Source organism: Vicugna pacos, chromosome 35, assembly GCF_048564905.1.
Source record: "Vicugna pacos chromosome 35, VicPac4, whole genome shotgun sequence".
Taxonomy (NCBI): domain Eukaryota; kingdom Metazoa; phylum Chordata; class Mammalia; order Artiodactyla; family Camelidae; genus Vicugna; species Vicugna pacos.
Window position 1 is genome coordinate 24,912,724 of NC_133021.1, and position 11,972 is coordinate 24,924,695.

The following is an 11,972-nucleotide window of genomic DNA, read 5'->3' on the forward strand; positions in this document are numbered from 1 at the left end:
ATACATTCTCGTTACTTTTGTTTTGCATCGTCAATTATTTTTAAAATGAGGATAAAAGTTACTAAAACTTGCTTCAAGTTTATTGTGCTGTTCTCACATTCCAAACCCAACCCCCTCTCCCAGTGGGGGACAGCTGGGAGAACAGGAGAAAAAGGCTAGAGAACTTGATACCCCCCCACCTCCCGTGCCCTAGGAGAATGGAGGTCAGCAAACAGTTCATGCCGTCCAGCCCAGCGGGCTAGGGGAGACGAAGATGATGGTAACTCCAGCACAGCTGGGCTTGCTTAGGTGCCAGAGATGTAGGGAAGAGGCTGGGGCAGCAACACGGGAAAAGCTTTCTTTGCAGATCCAAGAAAGGAAACTACTTTTGGAGCCAGAAAGGAAAGACCTTGGGATACTTTCCTCTTCCCCCAGGTCCTTAGGAGCAGCAGGCAGCTTCTGCACACTTTCTGTTCAGGAGGACACTTAGTGGCTGGGGGAACGGGCCTTGTGGAACAGGAACACAGGACGCTGGAAGCCGTTGGAGGTGTTGTGGGGTGTGGCCACAAGCTCATAGCTGGAGAAGCCCACCTCAGGGGATGTCAGGTAGGAACTGAACTGATCTGGCTTCAGCTGGATTCAATAGTAGTTCCTGTAGATTGTTTCCGTAAGGGTCTTTCTCTTGCCGTAAGATGACCAAGGCTGGGGCTCCAGGACCAGGATGCCCTCAGGACGTAGGTGCCAGGAGATCTGGCGAAACATACGCTTGAGCCCCTCATCTCCCGAGTTCAGATGCACCCACTTGGTGAGGTTGAGGCAGAGCACCACATCGTACTCGGGTGTTTGGGCCTCCACCAGCTCATCTCGATCCAGCACATAGTTACCCGTGAGGAAGACAACATTGTTGGGGAAGACGGATGTGTCAGCTCCAATCAAGGGCACTTGGGTGCAGCAATAGGGCCCCGACTGGCTGACAGTGAGGCTGGGAAGCAGCTCCTCTTTCGGATGGTTGTGGTCCCTTCCTCACTCTCTGCTCCTGGGTCCCCTTCAGAAGTCCGGGGTGGCAGACGCAGCTCTTTGGACAGGTAGTGTCGGATGTTTTGGCGGGCAGAGTGGATAAGCCGGGCATCAATATCCAGGCCCACCATGCGGGATGGGCCCCACTTACAGGCAATGCTCAGGGTCAGGTGGCCCACATTGCTGCCCAGATCTAGGACGTCCCGACCCCGAAACCACTCAGGCTTCAACACCTGAAGGCGCCCATCCTCACAAGAAGGACTGCGGTACCCACAGTACTTGCAGTAATTCCCGTACTGGAACTTGCGCTGTTGCTTTTTGAAACCTGCTGCAGGGAGTGGGTGGACCTGGTGGCGGCCTCCCCCACTCCCTCGGCCCTTTACCTTGGGACCCTGGCCTCCACCCTGAGCCCCTGCCTCTGACTTGCTGGAAGTCCTGCGATGTTTGCGATGTCGTGAGGAGGAAGATGGGGGTGCACAGGTAACTGAGACAGCTGGAGGGGCTGAAAGGGAGCCTGAGGGACCCTGCAGGGCAGATGGAAGGGGTGACACGACCTCATCCCTGCAGCTGACGGCTGTGTTGAGTTCATACGTCCCAGTCCTGGTCCCTATGCCGCTGCTGCTGTGTGGTGCCCTCCCCACGGAGTGAGGGAGTGAGGGAGTGAGGGGGGCTGTGGGAAGCACAGAGTGGCTATCGTTCCCTCCAGTTGCCTGCCTCTGCTGCTGCCGCTGTCCCCAGTGTCTATGCCGCTTCCGACCAGTCTTGAGTGGTGAAGCAAGAACTACTTGGGCCTCATCAGTGCAAGTATTCAGACAGAGGGTCAGTAATATCTTTGGGGATGAGGATCTCCACTGGATCTCGCCCCTTGGCCGGAAGTGGGGATGACTTAGGGGTCTCTGCATTGAGTGCGCGGCTCACTTCCTCATCCAGGAGGCTATTCAGGTTCAGCGGATCAAAGATACTGCCCTCCAGGAAGCTGGAAGGCAAGACAGAGTCACAGTCTGAATTAACCGGCCTGCACCTCTTGAAGGCTGGGTGTTTGAAGCCTCCACCACCTCCCCCTACATTACAGCTGTTTCTCCTCTTCCCCCGACCTCCCCCAGGGGGTCGGTGGGGCTGATAGCCATTGCGGGGTCGAGGAGGGGGCAGGGGGGCCCAGTCGTTCCTTCCCCACGGCCGGGGGAGCTGCTCGCCTGTGGGGATCGGACAAGCGGGCGTCCCCGTGCGACTGCGCCTGGGGGCCGCCCGCTCGTTGCTGCTGCGACCGGCCGCCCGGAGGGCTGGATGCAGCCCCGGGGCTGTCCTTGCCGGTCCCAGAAGCCGGGGACCCCGCCGAGTGCGCGCGCGGGCCCGGCCCACGCCGCGTCCCGCCGCGGAGCTCCCCGGGGGCGGCCTCTCGGTGCGGCTGCCCCGTGGGGCCGCCGCCTCCGTCCCACTCACCTTTGAGCGGCGGCGGCGGGGCTGGCTTCAGAAGCGGCTCCTTCCCCGCGCCGTCTCGATCATTTCCTCCCCTTATTCCATCCCAGTCGAGGGGGGGACCAGGGGGGACCAGGGCACTTAACCCCCCCCCTTTCTAGACCCCGCGCCCTTCCCTTTCCCGCGTGCGCGTGCAGCTCTGCTCTTGATCTGAGTTTTTATTAGAGATCACTTTTCAATGGCCTGAAGAATGGACTTTCTTTCATATTTTTTATCGTGCAACTATGCTACCCATGATTTTCCCAGTTTCTCTGTTTGCCTGAAGATTTATTTATTTTTGCCTGTCTCTTTGAAGGATATTTTTGCTAGATAGAGAACCCTAAGTTAACTTTTTTCCCGTTTCATCACTTTGGAAATGTTGCTCCTCTGTCTTCCAGCTTGTATTGCTTCGAAGTCAGCGACTATTCTTTTTTCCTCCCGTGTGTAATGTCTCCCCTCCCCTTCTCTTTGCACTGCTTTTAATATTATGTTTATCTCCGTTTCTCAACAATTTGGTTATGATTTGTTTTTCATTTAATTTGAAAATTTGGGGGCTATTATTTCCTCAAACACCTTTTTCTTCAGATGACTTCTGTTTTCTCCTTTCTCTCCTCCTTCTGCACCCCAATTACATGAACCTGGATCGCTTGGTACTTATTGTCCCACAGGGTGCCAAGGCTCAGTTCATTATTTTCACCCTTTTTTTCCCTTTGTTTGCTTCAGTTTGGGTGGTTTCTTTTGCATCATTTTTAAGTTCACTGATCTTTTTCCCGTCGCACGTCTAATCTGCTACTGATCCCATCCAATAAAATTTTTATTTTGAATATTGTATTTTTCATCTCTGGAAAGTTCCATTTTGTTCTTTTTAAATATCCTTTTTTCTCCTCATTGTGTTCCTGCTTTCCCTTAGATACTTGAACATATTTATAATAGTTGTCTTAAAGGCTTTTTGTGCTGATTCTGTCATTGCTCGCATTTCTGGATCTTTTTGTTTTTTTCTATATTGACTGACTTGTTTATTGGGTGCTGGATATTGTGAATTTCATGTTGTTGAGTATCTGAATTTTTTTCCTTCTTGTAAAGGGTGTTGAACTTTGTTTTGATTGACAGACACTTACTCGCAAGTCAGTTTGACCCTTTGAGGCTTGTTGTATTAAAGAAAATTTTTTAAAAAGTTTTTTACTTCTCCAAGTCCACCATCTAGGCCCCCAGGACCAGCCTGCCGGGTGCCTGGCCACAACTTCTGTCATTCCAGAAAAAAGCCACTTTAAAAAGCAGCTGGAGTGACCTTAAAAGACCAGAGATTTTATTTTTTTAAGAGAAATCAGTTTACCTGTTTTTAAAAAATTAAATCTAATTCACTTGCTCACCTAGGGGAGATGGGGTGCAGGCAAGGAGGGCACCCCTGCTCCCCACCCCTCGCCCGTGCCTTCTGCAGCTGCAGGGTGCACGCTCCCAAACCTCCATGCGGCTCTCTTGTGCCTTAAACCCGCTGCTCTGGCAGGGCCTTCTTGGGGTAGCAGGCATGGAGGGCTTTTGGGGCCCAAGGGGCCAGCCTCCTCTGGGATCATGTGCCTGGTGTGGCAGCAGGCGGTGAGTGGCCAGACCTGGCCGACACCCCGGATCCTTTAATCAAGTATGTGATTCTCCTCCCAAGTCCCAGGGCGAGACCCCAGGGCATGTCCCTGGCGCTTCTTCAGCTTTGTTTTCACCGGAACCTTTGTATTACGCTTTGATGCAGCTGCAGACGTCTGTGCCTAGCAATATTTCCCGTTGACCAAATATCCTAAACTTTCTCAGTTATATGCAAAAGAAATAGTTTTAGGTACCTTTTTATATAGCAAGATAAAAATGGCATGAGTGTAATCTAAAGTTTCTCCAGCAAGTATGACCTTTGTATACTGTTATTTTATTCCTTGTAACGAAGTTGCAGGGCAGGATCCAGCCTCAGGGTGGCCCCCAAATGCCTTACTCACACCCAACTGTCCTTGGTCAGGGAGGACGAGTGCTCTTAAACTTTCAGGGTTTCTTTCTTCCTGCAAATTTTGGACCAAAGTTTTGTTTCTTTTTTTTTTCTGCCTCTAATGCTGGGACCCCAGGAGCTGGAGCAGCCGCCCTCCGGTCTTAACTGCCTCGCCCTGCACTCATGGGTCCAAGGGGCTCCCGCGCACAGGCCCCATGCTGGCCAGCCCTCCCTCAGGGTCTGGGCCCCGAGTTTCCATGTCGCGTGGAATAAGGGTGTAAATATTTATAATTTTTTATACCTCTTGTAAGTCACAAGGGGCAGCACACGCGGTTTTTTATGGTGACAGATGTATATTTTGATAACAGTGGTTACAGGCTCAGCGTTGTAAGGGGAGCAGGCAGAGTCCACTGCCCGCCGCTGCCTTGTAATGTGGAGAGAACTGAATTAAAGCAATTTTATAACAACTTCTACCTTTTCTGTAGGCCCTTTTTTCCTGGCACATTGTAGAAGGCAGCTGGGCCAGTCTGTATTGGACTTTGAGTAAACTCTCTGTACCTCCAAAAAGAAATTTTTTTTTTTTAGATTCCACATATAACTGATATCATATGACATTTTTATTTCTCCTTCCAGCCCACTTCACTTAGAATGACAATCTTCAGGACCATCCATGTTGCTGCAAATGGCATTATTTTATTCTTTTTTATGGCTGAGTAGTGTTCCATTGTATATATGTACCACATCTTCTTTATCCAGTCATCTGTTCATGGACATTTGGGTTGTTTCCATATCTTGGCTGTTGTAAATAGTGCTGCTATTAGCATTGGGGTGTGTGAGTCTTATCTTTGAGGCTTGTTTATAAGCTTTTTCCAGGTATGTCTAGAGTAGTCTTTAATCAAGGACTCTTTTAATTCTGCTGCTAACATGTGACCCTTCTGGGATCGCTGCCCACTGCTCAGAATGTTCAGCAAGGTCTCTGCATTCCACCCAGTCAGAACCTGAATATCTCCCAGCCCTGCATAGTCTGTGGGAATGGCTCAGCTTAGCAGGTGTATAGATTTACACATTTCTGGAGCTCTGTCCCTGCTGGTGCTCTGCTTGGCTTTACCCTCCCTGCACCATCGTCTGAAAGAGGCTGCTGGTTGCAAAACATGCCATCCCTGCTAAACTGGGGAACCTGCAACACAGCTGCCAGTCTCCAAACCACACCACCTCTGTGGCCATCCTGACAAATAGGTGCCTCATTCCTGCTTCACTCCTCAATTATGTCAGTTCCAATGAAGCTGTGATGTTGGAACCAAAATCATACCTGGGACACTAACTGGAAGAAAGTCTAGTATTTCACTTTCCAGTCTCTGAGCTGAGGGAGGCACAGCAGGAGGACGCTGCTGTCGATGTTGAGCAAACCAATGTATATATTTGCCCCACACGGTATTTCAAACCATCAGAAAGACACCGAGTGAAATTCATTTAACAGCCATAATCAAACCATCCAGCTTAAATGGATGTTAACGCTTGTCATACTTGTCACACTTGCTTCAGATTCTTCTTAAAGACATAAAGTTGAACAGATATGTTTAACAACTTATTTGTACTCCTTTCAGATTTTATTCCCTTTCCCAGGGATAATCACTATTTTGAATTTTCATTTCTTTTATTGGTATGTGCCAAGAAGATATATTAAGAATATGGCACATACAAGTGCGTCATATCTCCAATGCCAAATTTTTCATGATTTCTCATCAAAAAGATAATTTTATCTGTGTGTAACCCCTGTGATGGACACCTCCTTTTGGTCTCATGGGGTGTATGTAGCCTTAGCTCTCCTCTGAGAAGAGGACATTTGGGGAAAAAATCTTTTTCGTTTCTCCAGCTATGGCAGTTTTCTCAGGTACATGTGGTTCACTGCTTGCAGACCACAAAGGGTTTGCTGCCTTTTCCCATCGTTGACTGAGGTGAATAGGTCTGTGCCTCCCCCAGCTGCCCCAGCTCTCACCTCCCTGGACCTGCTCTAAAGTGAATACATACAGGAATCCATGAAGGCTGAAGCAATTCTTGGCTGAAGAGGTCTGAATGCCTGCAGAGTTGGGATATCCTGGGACTGATGTTTGGGAAAGTGCCTCCACTCTGGGTCAGGAGGTTCCTACAATTTCTAAAGTCAAACTACTCCCACCGCTCAAGAGAATCAATTTCTTCCTGAACCTGCCCTACCCGTGAAACATTTGCATTTTTCCATGAACATTCTTTTGACTTTATTTCTTGCAAACAAATGCCCTGACTCTGTGAGGCACAGAGAGCATTCACAGCCTCCCTGCCCAGAGTTCCTTCACGATGGAGAACCTCAAATCCAATTACGTCTCCAATTCCGAGAGCAAGAGGAAGATGCACCGATGATGGGGACGGAAAATCTCAGTGCACAAACATTTCACCAAAACCCATCAACACCCTAGACAGAAGGATGATCTACTTTATACTCAGGATTTTTCCAATATGTGAATCACAGGACCTACCCCCTCCTTGAAACTTCTTTTCCAATATAATCCTATAAAACATACTCTGTCAAGCCACAACCCCCAGCAGCAGATGATAGTGTATTTCTGCCAATAGGGAACTGTTATAATATGGTTGTGGTCTACAAAACTGGAGGTACAATTCTAATTACTCCATTTTTCTTTCACTTTCTTTTATTCAGTGACACCCTATCTCTCCAGATCTGGTTTCTCTGTGGAAGAAACTGACACTGTGCTCCAGAGTGATTTTTTTTCTCTGTTTCTCTCCACCTTTATCTCTGTAAGAGGCAATGGTCTGTCTACAAAAGTGTGTTGCCGCACTATTAAATTTTAGAAACGAAGACTTCTTAGAGACATCTAGTATGTATCACTTATTTTCAGAGCTGCTTTATTCCTGAGGGCAAAAGGGAGAGACAGCTGACCTCTGCCCCTGGCTAGCTGGCAAAACCCTAAATGATTTTTCTTTTCTTAATTTAAAAGATGGCAAAATGATTTTTCTTTTTCTAATTTAAAGGAAAGTGATTTATCTGTGGTGAATGGTCGAAGAATAAATGAGCGGAGGCTATGTACAATCAATTTGCCCAAGAGTCTGGGTAAAGCACTGGATGAGCACACAGACTGCAGAGGATTGAATCCTGGCTCTTAAACTGAATTTAAGTCTAACTTTGGACGTAACATTTTATTTCTCTCATCCTGTTTCCTTCCCTGTAAAAGAGGATAATAATGTCTAACTCACAGATTTGTAAGGATCATGTGAGATAAATTTCAGATGCACCTGGTACCTAGTATTAATTTTTTATGTTACTTTCTACTATTTACATTTTCTAAAACAAACTATTTTGGAGAATAATCTTACACTAATGCTTATAATGATTAATTTTTATCCTTTGGGGAAATGAAATTGATGGAAAATTTGCAATGGAAATATTTGACTTAGAATTTCTAACTAATTTTACCATTAGTATTGAAATAGATATATATTACATGTTGACCAGATAGACACTTACAAAATATTTGAAATCATAAGAAACCCAGGAAATATTATTTTCAATGTTTTATTACAAATTTCTGCTGCTCATAACATGGGAAATAAACATGAAAAAACCAAATCTTTATTCATAGACATTTGCCCAGGGACCTCGATATTTAAAGCAACAATAGGTAACTTCATCAGAAGTTTTGTAGAAAAATCTTTTCTCATTGACTTCAATTATAATTTCAAGGGAAAAAATTAGTAGCACCTCTTAAATTTTGTTTCAGGCACATTCTATTTCAAGTTCCCATCACCTTATGTTTATGACTGACTGGGCCCAAATAACCATCCGTTGTTAGTTGGGAGCAACTAAATAAATTATGATGCATCCACACAACGAATGCCTAAAGTTGAAAAAGACTCCTATGTGCTAGTATGGGAAAGAGCGCCCCAGTGTTAAATGAAAAGCGAAATGTAAAGTAATGTGTAGTATACACATGTGTGTGAGGGGCGGGGGATACAGATATAAATGTGTATCTGCTGTAAGTACGTAAAGTGTCACTGGCAGGATACAGGGGGAGCTCCCTGGCATCTGTTATGGAGGAGAAAAGGGTGGATCGAAGCAAAAATAAAAGTGAGATTTTGTAATGTATACATTTTAATGATATTTTGATTTTTTAAAACATGATGGAGTACCTATGAGAATATAGCTTTTTTAAGTCTGTGACAATGACAGAAAAAATACTATATAGTGGAAAAGCAGGTTATAAAGTAGTACCTCCAACATGACTCCATATTTGGAAATTGCAAGTTTCTCTGTTCATATACATAGAGAGATACAGTGGAATTTTTACCAAAATTGTAATGCATGGTAAAATTTCAGGTCATTTGGGCTTTCATATTTATACTTTTATGAATAATTTGAATATCCATGTTTAAAAACAGTTAAACTATTAGTAAAGGCCGACAAAAATCAAGGAAGAGTTGGCCAAAAAAAAAAAAAGGAGGAAAGAAAGAGGATGAAAGAGGAAATGAGGAAAAAGCGTGGCTATAAAAAGTCATCTTTTTGGGGGGAGGGTATAGCTCAGTGTTGGAGTGCATGCCTAGCATGCACAAGGTCATGGGTTCAATCCCCAGTACCTACATTAAGTAAATAATAATAATAATAAACCTAATTACCTCCCCTCAAAACAAAACAAAACAACAACAAATTTTTTAATTCATCTTTTCAATTCCTGCAAGTTTTTGCTCACACTTCCCCTTGTCTGATCTCACCAGGCTGTTAACAGTGTAATTTGGACCACTCCCCTTGCCCATCTGATCTCCTTCATTCAACATTTCTATTCTGTTTTTCCATAACACTTACCATGTTCCAACACACGTTATTTTCAACCTATTTAAGTACATAGAAAAAAAGCCTGGCATTTAGGAGTTTCCCAACAAATGTTTGTTGAATGAATAAATGTGGTCTGTACAGAAAGCTGGTGTTCTACTTAACTGGATGATGGAACTTGCCTCATTGAATGACATCCCTGTTGCAGAAGGCTGAGAACTTTTCTCATTTTGAATTTGCAGTTCTGTACACAAAAACATAGTTTGTTTAAGTCTTAGAGGAATTGTTCAACAATAGGAAAGTTTGTAAATACATTCTGTACATCATCATAAGTTGCTAAGGAAGTGGTGTTGAGCTTTCAAACAAAAAATTGAGTCACATGTTCCCTTATTTTTCATTCTATTTTCCTTGGTCTCTATCATCTTTCTATTTTCTCTTAGATGGATTTTGTTCTTGTGATTGGGACCTCAGCAACATGAGGTCATAGAGAGGGAAAAGGGTATGGGATCTGAATGGGTTTGGGGCTGGAAACTGACCCCTTTAGAGAGAATGCAGCAAAATCCAGCTTTATTCAAGCAGGGTGATATCCAAAAAGACACGAGAGCAAGAACAGCTGGGCCAAAGGAGTCCAAAAAGAGACCGTTCTTGAGAGAGGAACTTAAGAACTGTTCTGAGTCACCATTCTCTTAAGACACGTTCTGCAGAAATACAAATTCCCATAGTTATTAATAGGCTTTATGTGAACAAAAAGGGTTCTGTATTCAAATCAGTTTAAGAAACACTGAGTTAGATGGTGTTTCTGTAATGCAAGACTTCCCAGAGCTGCTGTAAAATGGGATTCTCCAAGGGGGATTTCCATTTGCAGCATTCCCCGCTTTTTTTGCTCCTGGAACCCATTTCTCTGCAGGTCATCTTGCAGGATGACTCTGCCATCAAGCACATTTTGGGAAAAGATAAAGGGGCCTGGTTCAAACTGGTCCCAAGTTTTCTGCCAAGCAGTGTGGGGTTTATGTCAGGGCTCCAATGCCAAAGGACCGAGGTGCAGCCCAGTCTTCCATGGATTGCAGCGTAGCAGAGTGGACAGGCCGGGCGTGGAAGTCAGGTGGACCTGGTTTGGAAGGCTACCACCACCGCTTTCTAGCTGGACGGTTAGGGGCAAGTTATTCAGTCTTCTGCAATCTTGCATTTCTTCATCGGTGAAATGGAGATGATAATGCCCGCCTCTAAGGGAGTGGGGAGGAATTAAATGAGGTATTCTATGTAAAGCATTTAGCATGATGCCTTACACAGTGAAATTTCGGTTAACGATAGTAGCATTTAGTATTGGGAAAGGTCTATATTTTATTAGTGTTGATGTTCTCTGAGCTGGTCCAACTCTTCACTGGGATGGAGGTGTTTTGCACCTCCATGGGCACCTTGGTTTCCAAATTTCTCTCTCCGCCTGCAGGGTCTGTAATAGCAGGAATCATCCCGGACCCCACCGGACAATGGGCTCAGGTTGTTGCTTTCCTCCGGATCTGGCTGGAGAAGTTCAGGACTGGGTCCTGCTGAGCTTGTACATGAAAATAGGCAGCGCCTCCTGCCTAGAGGTCCTGCAGGAGGCTGTGAATCAATGTATCTTTATTTCTTCTTCCCTTACTCTGCCTTCATGTAACATTTGCAGCTCCAACCCAGAGGCTGACCTTTAGTTAATGTAGCAAACTCTCTACAAATAGAGAGTTGAGCAGATGAGTATTTCTTCCATGTTGCCATTTTTTTCTCATCAAACTATTGACGATTCATCTCACATTAGCTAAGGCTTTTTATAAATTCTGTAGAGAACATGCCAGGCTGTAAACATGATTATCCTTGCTGCTACTACATCTCTTTTGGGCCCAGTGCAGTAGACTTCCTGGCACATGAAGGGCTGTTTATTAACAGGAATTCATATTACCTACAATAATCATTATCGCAAACAATAGCTTTCTTCACCCGGTCTAGATAATTCCTCATGGGTAGTGACAGTATAACAAAACATCCGATTTACATGTTTAATTCATTCTAATTTTTCCTAAACTGCTTTGTTCATTTTTAATGTGTGCTTTATCCAAAAATACTTGGTGCATATGCTTTTTCTGCTCATAATCGTGTTGTTTAGCGCTGTCTAACATGGCCCAGGGTCTCTCTGATTTGCTATCATAGGGAACTGTTGGAGCGGCCAGCTGGACTCTTCCAACCATTTTGTCCAGATTTGGAAGGGGCAGGTGAACACATGACTTCCTCTTATATTTGCTTATGAAAATTGATATGACTGCTTTTTAAAGGAAATCCACAGGAATTTCCTGTTTTCTACAAAAGCATCTTTATTTTTAGATTTTAGATTGATTTTTCCTAGTCTTTTTTTTTTTTACCATTTCTTTAAATCAATTAAAATTTCTAATAGGAAAAAAGAAAGAATTTGATTAAAATCAAATTACTTTTCCACAAAGAAAAGCCAGCTTGGATCTGAACTCTTCTAAATTGTATGTGTTCTTTCATTGTTCACTCAGTCAACAAATATTTATTGAGCACTGGCTGTTGTAAGACATTATGTAAGATGCTGTGAGTGAAATAAAGATAAATTAGCCCCCATCCCTTTCCTCAGCAGGCCTATAGATTCATGGGTGAAACAAGATTTAGATGCAAATGTTTGTAACAGCACTTACAAAGGAATCAAAAGGAAAAGAAATAAAGTACCATCCATCGTAGCTCAGACAAGGAAGA

At 44.6% G+C, this 11,972-nt stretch overlaps 1 pseudogene; it reads right to left on the reverse strand.

The window, feature by feature from the left end:
* Positions 1 to 263: 263 nt before the first annotated feature.
* LOC102542862 (7SK snRNA methylphosphate capping enzyme pseudogene) lies at positions 264 to 5,638 on the reverse strand (annotated as a pseudogene).
* Between the last annotated feature and the right edge of the window lie 6,334 nt (positions 5,639 to 11,972).